At 41.1% G+C, this 9,053-nt stretch overlaps 1 protein-coding gene across 3 annotated transcripts in view; it reads left to right on the top strand.

The window, feature by feature from the left end:
- The first annotated feature begins 2,240 nt into the window (after nucleotides 1–2,240).
- LOC137234270 (protein pangolin-like) overlaps nucleotides 2,241–9,053 on the top strand; it is a 1,155,323-nt gene continuing 1,148,510 nt past the window's right edge. For all 3 annotated transcript variants that reach the window (XM_067757882.1, XM_067757881.1, XM_067757880.1), the window contains exon 1: nucleotides 2,241–2,630. The gene's annotated coding sequence lies outside the window, so the exon portion shown is untranslated. The remainder of the gene's footprint in view (nucleotides 2,631–9,053) is intronic.

The following is a 9,053-nucleotide window of genomic DNA, read 5'->3' as shown; positions in this document are numbered from 1 at the left end:
GGACCTAGAGTTTCTGATCGTGCCTGACCTCCAGAAATAGGTGTAGACTTTTGGCAGGCTTTCGACCGGAATGTTGTTAGTGGGGGGTTTTATCGCACTCCACTTACACTGGCGTCGCAGAAACTATACCCGCCGAGAGGGACTCGTCATTTGAAGCGGTATAGCTTGTTCTGAACAGAGAGCAAAGTGTGGCATTGGAAAAGTTCAAGGCAGTTTCCTTCATTTGCGGTCTTAAGTTTAGGGCAAGCTAACGTGGAGGAACACGTAATAGAAGTAACAGACAAAAACCTCCCAGTCAAGCAAAGGCAATACCCTATATCACCAGCGATCCAAAGGCTAGTTTTTGAAGAGCTCGATATAATGTTTGGTTTAGGGGTTTTAAAGGAAAGCAATATTAGCTGGAGCTCTACGGCGTCGCTGGTGATAAAGGGAGAAAAGAAGCGTCTGTGCCTCGACGCAAGAAAGATTTATGAACGAACTATTAGAAATGCATACCCACTGCCAAATATCGACTGTATCATTAGCTGACTTCAGAACACTAGGTTCATTTCGGAAATTGATTTGAAATATGCCTTTTGGCAGATCCCGCTCGAAAAGAAATTTAAGGAAAAGACAGAATTTACAGTGCCAGGGCGTCCATAGACCTATACACAGTCATCCCGTTGGACTGTGTAACGTAGCACAAAGAATGTGTAGCTTAATGGACAAGGTTATATACCCACTTCATTACGTTAGCCTGTGTTTGTATATTTAGATGATTTTTTTGTATGTTCTGTCGATTTTTCGCCCAATTTAGGTTTGTAGGAAAAGGTCGCTAGATGTTTACGTCAGGCTAACCTGACCAGAATCAACCCTGGCATACAAAATTTATGCCCTGCTTGCAATGTGTCCTCACATGACACCAACCATCTCTTCCATTGTAATGTGGAACCAACGCCTCTAGCGCCCCTTTTATTATGGTCCACCCCTGTTGAAATAGCAAGTTTTCTTGGACTCCCCTTAGAGGATATTGATGACAATTTGTGATGGGTCACACCTATTGGATGGGGCGAAGCACTGCTAGAGCAACAACAACAACGCACCGAAACGAGTTACTGGTGGGTTATGGCTGTTCAAAACTGACCACAGGATTATAAGTAGTGTGAGCATGGCGCTGCAGAACCAGGTGGTCAGATCAATTTTCACGGAGATCACGGGCGTAATCCATACCGTAGATTTTTTGCCAACGGACCTTTTCAACAGTTGTGCTTCGCGGGTTTTCAGGACAGCTATTAGGGGGGAAGTTATTCGTCCAGCTACGATAAAGAGATCAGACAATTTGTACTTCAGCGAGGGAGATAGAATTCTGAGTGTTTCCAGGAGAATAGACCAGCTCTTCGCAATGTCAGATACGGTGGAGTCAGGTGCTCTTGAGGGGGTGATCCCTAAGAGTATTCAGCCACAAGCGCACGCGGATGCTGTGGTAGCTGAGCCCCCGAGAAGGGGACAGAGTGCATCAGCCGTCAATACTGATCAGCTGAACAACATTATGGCGGTGACGACACAACAAAATAAAATCATGTAGCAATACATGAATGAGGTCCGTCATATCCAGGATTACGTGTCGAACCTCCGGGGAAGAAGTTGGATATGGACAGGTGCCATGTTAAGTGTCTAAGCCGCCTTCACAAATATTTAGACGGCGTCAAAATATACGTATGCGCAGCCGTGCGCGGCGAAGTGGAAGACACCACCGAGTGACCACTGCCCTAGTCGTCAACGATATTTGGGAAAGTCAGTCTTGTACTAACAATCGGCAACCGCGGACGCGCTCCTATTTTAACGTGCCATAAGCATATATAAATATACATTTCTAAAATATACTTGTATAGTTGTAATACTTCGAAATGAATTCATGACGTGAATTATTAAATAATATAAAATTAAGTTTATAACGTTTTATGAAAAAACTCTTAATATTTTATTTAGTGAAGAGTGTAGCGAAGAAAGACCACAGTTGTTCATGGTCATTCGCAGCCATCTTTAACACACCCTAAAATTTTAAAACAAAAAACATTTTATTAACTTTTAAATAAATACAAATTTAAAACAAAACTACACAAAAGTGTAAAAACAGTGGTTATCTAGACATACAAAATAACATATATGTAAATGTATTAAATAAAAGTGACAGTGTGTGCAAAATATACACATACATACTGACAAAAAAAAATTGAGTAAATTGAGTTCAGAAAAAAAAAACAAGAACATTGCAAAAAAAAAAAATTTCGAAAAAAAAATTTTTCGAAAAAAGTCACAAAAAATACAACTGAAAAAAACAAAAAGTGCTTGTGCTTGGTTAAAAAACAAACGTATATATTCATATATACAATGGTATTTAAAAACACAAAAAATTACAGAAAATTCAAAATTTACAAAAAAAAAGTTAGAGAAAATTAATAGAAGCACCTACATATATTCACAGAAAAAGGTTGCGAAAATTATTTTTTGGTGCACAATACAAAACAAACAAAAAATCATCTAAAATCAACTTTATAAGAAGCCAAGCAGCAGCAACAACAGCCAGCTTATCAACCAACAACAAGCAGACCAGGCAACAATAAGAAGCAGCATAATAAATACAGGACTCGGTGAGTTGGCAGTTTTATTATTTTTTATATTTTTTATACAAAAGTTATATTCTCCTTTGTAAACTGCAAACATATATATATATATATATATAAATATATATATATATCCACATACGCATATATATTAATATTGCGGAAATTTTCTTACCGTTGGTTTTACTGCAAACGGTTTGGAGCCAAAAATTGGTAGAAAATATTCCGCTACACCAATAGGCAAAATCCGCCAATTATATATATATATATATGTATACATATTTCTAGTGGTATTTAACCAGCAAAACATTGCAGTATATATGCCTACTCAAACCCACTGTGCAAGAACAACATCATCACAAATTTCTTCTTCAGCTGAGTTTACCCCGTTGTTCGCACAGAGCGTTGAACTTGGCGATACAGTTCAACTTCCAAATCATTTTTTCTGCTTCGCAGCATATAGAAAAGTATAATATTCATACGTATGTACATACTTACGTACATGTACAAATAATTTCAAGTTGCTTTTCCAGCAATCATACTTCTCCACTCAGAGAACATCATACGTGTTTACTCACACGTTCCAGTCGCTCTTCCAGCGACATTCTCCCAGCACATATAGCTACATTAGCAACGAGAGCTGTGTACTGCTCATCAAATTTCTCAACCTCTCTCATATTTGCAATTCGTTCACCTTTCTTTGCTGCACTTTCCCAACAGTGCAATCAAGCGCACTCAGCTTCACAAAGAAGCGCGACATTAAAGCGACGAAGAAGCGAATCAAAACAAACTCTTCTGTTTGTAAACATAAATAGAGAAGCTCCTTTATTCACGTGCATACGTTCGCACAAACAAACATATATACATACGTTTGTATATTGCGCATGTACATTTGTACTTATTCTGTCGTGCAAAACTAAGTTTGAGATATTTTCGTCCCTATAGGAACTTTTAAAAAAATATCCCTACAAACCTCAAAGTATTATTATTTTCTAATATATACATACCTATATATACCAGTAATTTACAAATACACATTTATTTCCACACGTATATTTACACGTATATATAAGTGAAAGGTGTTTGTGATTTTTTTTAATTTTATATTTTTTGTTTTTACAAAACATTATACATACTATTGACATCCGAATTTCGCGGATTTAAATTATATAAGGAACGTCCCGTTGTCCCTGCTTGACTCTATTTTTCAAAAAAAAAAAAACAACACAAACACCGCCACCAATTTAAATTCCCCTTTTTAAATTTCTGTGGCACGAAGAGTTTTCCATCTTCGAATTTTGCGAACGTTCTCTGAGCGTACAAATATTTTATTCGGTTTTTTTTTTGGTGAAAACCAAAAAGTTTGCATAAAATGCGTCTCAGTCCCCTAAAAACGTCCGAAACCGGGACAAAACCAAAAGGTGGCCCAAAAGAAGAAACGGCCAAGGAAAGGTCAACATCCCCCCGCCGGAAATCCAAATCAGTTGACAAATCCGCGCAAAAGTTCATCGCGGAAAGTGACAAACTGATGAGATACTGTGCAAAATTTAACGAAGCACCGATTCAGGATCACACTGAATCGTATCTCATGATAAAGGAAAAATCACTAGATGATTATTGGGCACGGCTTCAATCGGTTTACGATCTGGTATTTTCGAAACCAGACAAAAGTTTCCCTGAAGACTTCAAGAGTTCAGTACAAGGCAAGAAATGCGCCTGCCTTGATACGTATGAAGTGACAAAAGCAAAGATTGCCGATCAACTTCCGTTGATCAAAATGATGGCAACGCCGAGTCCACCACCCCGCGTGGAACAACCCCGGGCTGAGGCAAATATTTACCTCAAAGTCCCAGCATGCGACACGGCGACCTTTTATGGTGGCTATGAAGAATGGCCCGCTTTTCGCGATATGTTCACAGCGGTGTACATTAACCACCCAAGGCTCTCCCGTGCTCAGAAATTGTACCATCTCCGGTACAAAACGCAAGGCAAAGCCGGCTCCATCGTCAAACAATATGCGTTGAGCGATGATAACTTTGACCTTGCCTTTGAAGCTTTACGGTTACGATACGAAAACAAGCGTATCTTGGTTGACAATCAGATAAAATCCTTACTGACTCTTGCCACTATTCTATCCGAAAACAGTGAGCAACTTCAGAAATTGCAAAATACAATCAACAACTGCCTATCCGTCCTTCACTCCCAAGGAGTTACGACAGACAGTTGGGATCCGATTCTGGTGTACATTTGTTCATCAAAGCTCCCAGAAACAACCCTGTCACTTTGGGAACAATCTCTCTCTTCTCGAAGAGATCTACCCGCATGGTCACAAATGAACGACTCTCTCACCTCGAGATATGAAGTGGTTGAAAGGGTCAATAGGCTTCAACCAAGCAAACAAAAAGCAGTCGCTCATCAAAATTCTGCGCAAAACAGGTCCTTCAACAAGACGCAAACCCTTGTGGCAGAATCTAAAACGGAAACTTGCCAATGTTGCAACTCCCCGCACCTTATTAGATTCTGTCCACGATTCAAACGAATGTCTGTGCAAAACCGGACACAATTCGTAAAACAAGCCAAGCTGTGCACAAACTGCCTTAGCAGCATTCTTATCATCAATAAGTGCACGAGCAAGTGGTCATGTTCGACATGTCATCAACGGCATCACACGCTGTTGCATGCGAGCCCACAAGCTCCACGTTCCACCCCGCGAACGAATGCATCAAACGTGCAGCACACAACTGCTGAGTCAACATCTCCAGTTCGACAAACGCAGAATAGCTCCGATTCTAGCGAGCTACCGTGTTGTTCAAAACACGCACCGGTTCAATCATTGCATGCAACCAATGATAACCAAATTCTCTTTCCTACTGCTATGATCGCAGTCGAACACGAAGGGGAATTATTTCAACTAAGGGCCCTTATCGATCAGGGCTCGGAAAGAACTTTCATTTCCTCGTAAGTTCAAAAACGGTTGAAACTTCCATTCGAGCATTCAAAATTCGAAATCTCTGGCACGGGTGGACAAGTCGTACAAAGTCCTCCAAACTTTGTCCTTTGACACTGGTTGCATCCAAGGCCATGAAAAGGATAAAGGCTCATGCAATTGTGTTGCCGCAACTGACAAAAAATCTGCCAACATCCACCATTAGTCGCAAAATCTGGCAGCAGTTCAAACTCCTTGAGCTCGCTGATCCCAGTTGCCACATACCGGGTCAGACTGACATGGTCATTGGCAGCGACATACTTCCACAAATTCTGCTGGAAGGTATAAAAAAGATGTGCGGTAGCATACTTGCACAAAAAACCATTTTTGGTTGGATTCTCAGTGGTCCAATAACTGAAAATGTTGTGTCATTCTCGACGCAAGTCCAAGCGTCAAACGAGACACTCAGTGGTTGGGTTATTCCGGTCAATTTTAATATTTTGTTTTTAGGCTATTTGACCTATTGTGGGTTCCAGTAGGAAATAAAAAGATGGTAATTATTCCACTGTTGCGGCCCTACGTTTCGCTAGCCGTCCTAGCTTCTTCAGGGGCGAAGTCTATTTATTTTTAACAATAAAACATAAGAAATAATTACATTAGTTTTTGGTGACGATTTTTTAAATTATTTACATCAACAACAATAAGGTGCCACAAAACAACAATTTTAGCTAAGCTAATACTAATTGAGGTACAAAAAGGACGCACATACATATATACACGTAAGCAAAAATTAATATCACTCACATGATATTTTTTCTTAACTCTAAAAATTTTTGGTACCACTTGCAATGGGTATCATAGTCATACTAAACATAAAAATATTATAAACATAAAAGATAGCTTGCTGCAATCGCTTCTGTATCCTCCTTCTTGTTTATCGTGATTTCCCTTTTTTGCATTATTCGAAGGCTCTCTAACGTGTATCGGACTTTTCCTCTTTTATTTTTGTCTATTATTGTGGTATTCGCGAGATCAGCTGTATGTCCAGTTGATGTTATGTGTTGTGATAACGCAGTGTTGTTCTTTTTCTTCTGTATGTCAGCTTCGTGTTCTCTTAGTCGTACGCTCAGATTTCGCTTTGTGGTTCCAATATATACCCGGTTGCAATTTTCGTTAACTTTTTTGTTTCCCATGCAACTGATTTCATACACAACATTATTTTGTTGTAGTATATCGATGGGGCTCTTTGTGTTTGTAAATATGCTGGATAGGGTGCAGTTGGATTTATGTGCTATTGTAATGTTCGGCTGAGTTCTCAACTGAGAAAATTTTGGGAAGAGGAGGAAATTCCACAACCTCCACAGATATACCCCGAGGATCAAGCGTGTGTGCAGATATACGCAACAACCACGACACGTGCACCAAACGGTCGATACATTGCGCGACTTCCATTCAAGGAAGAGTTTCCTGAAAAACTCTCCTTCGGCAAATCCCGCCCGGCTGCTCTGCAGCAGTTTTTCAGCTTGGAGCGATCGCTTCAGAAAAAGGGGGAGTTAGGCACAATGTACAACAATATGTTGCAAGAATATCTCGACCTTGATCACATGGAATCTACCGACCCATGCGAAATAACTTCGAATGGCAAGGTCTTCTCATTTTACTTGCCACATCATGCGGTAGTCAAACCAGATAAGGTCACCACCAAAGTTCGTGTGGTTTTCAACGCCTGTAAAAAATCTGGGTCAGGAAAATCCCTGAATGACGTGCTATACACTGGTCCAACACTCCAACCAGATCTCATGCTACTAATTCTACAGTGGCGCATGCATAAGTATGTGTTCAATGGAGACATTGAAAAAATGTACCGTCAGATCCTTATACACGAGGACGACAAAGATTTTCAGCGAATCCTATTTCGCAAATCGGCCAACTCCATTGTTAGCGATTTCAATCTGAAAACGGTTACATTCGGCGTCAATTGTGCACCATATCTCGCTATTCGTACGTTGCATCAACTATCCGATGACACGAAAGTGGCATTCCCGTTGGCTGCAACAATTCTCAAGACGCAAACGTATGTCGACGACATCCTATCCGGAAGTCATACCATCGATAACGCCACTGAATCACTCGTTCAAGTGATAAACGCCTTAATATCAGCTGGTTTCATACTAAAGAAATTAACGGCTAATCACCCGGCCATATTGAAATTTGAGAGCACTTCCAATACCAAAACTCTTGGCATTCGATGGAACGCGCTCACGGACAAATTTTCATACACCATTCTGCCGGAACATACCCAAAATATGGTCACAAAGCAACAAATTTTATCCTCTGTTGCAAAACTTTTTGAGCCTGCAGGATGGCTGTCGCCAGTTATGATCCAAGCCAAGATACTTCTCCAAAAAATCTGGCTGGATGGCAGCGATTGGGATGAAAGCGCCAAGCCTGCAACATTATCAAAATGGCAACATTTCGCAGAAGATCTGCCAGCCATTTGCCACATCGAAATCCCTCGATGTGTTAATGTCGTTCCAGGGCAAGACACCCATATCCACGGGTTCTGTGTTGCCTCGGAAAAAGCTTATTGCGCAGCGATTTACATCTGCACACATGTGGGCAACCAAATAAAATCTTCACTTTTGGTTGCGAAAGGCAAAGTTGCCCCCATAAAAACTGTAAGCTTACCCCGCTTAGAGCTATGTGGTGCAGTCCTACTCGCCAAACTGGCTTCAACTGTTGGAAAACAGCTCGACTTACAAGCATGCAACATATTCTTATGGTCAGATTCTGAGATTGTACTAGCCTGGCTAGAAAAATCTCCATCGACCTGGAAAACTTATGTGGCCAACCGTACCTCTCAAATTCGAGAATATCTTCCTAGCGGCACCTGGCGCCACGTATCTAGCCAAGACAACCCTGCTTATCTTGGCACACGTGGTTGCAAGCTGCATGATTTGATAGGCTCTTCCCTTTGGTGGTACGGACCACAATGGCTTTCTTGCCACATTTCGGCATGGCCAAAGCCGAAAGCAGGTAGCGTTTCTCCACCCGAGAAACGCAGTGTCGAAGCATATCACGCACTCGAGGAAGAGGACGATATTCTTCAACGTTTCTCCTCATACTCTCGAGCTCTCCGTGTGATTGCATACGTGTTCCGCTTTGCGAACAATGCCTGCAACAAATCCAAATCGGTGGCAAGAACACATAATCCCCATCTGACGTACAAAGAGTTGCAACATGTGAAAACGCGGCTTGTGGCAATGGCACAATCTCGCCATTTCGGGGCGGAAAAGAGCGCCTTACAAAACAAAATGCCAATAAGCAAAAAGAGTTCCCTTCTGGCTCTTGGTCCATTTCTGGACGGATACGGACTCCTACGTATCGGGGGCCGATTGGAACATTCTACAATGCAATACAACGAGAAGCATCCAGTAATCCTTCCTCCGGATTCAAGGTTATGCCAGTTGTATCTGGAGTTTTTACACCGCCTGCTTCTTCATGCAGAAATGTGGTTAATGCTC

The sequence above is a fragment of the Eurosta solidaginis genome, chromosome X, assembly GCF_040869045.1.
Source record: "Eurosta solidaginis isolate ZX-2024a chromosome X, ASM4086904v1, whole genome shotgun sequence".
Taxonomy (NCBI): Eukaryota; Metazoa; Arthropoda; class Insecta; order Diptera; family Tephritidae; genus Eurosta; species Eurosta solidaginis.
The sequence above is the reverse complement of the archived record's forward strand: the minus strand, read 5'-3'. Positions and strand labels throughout refer to the sequence as shown.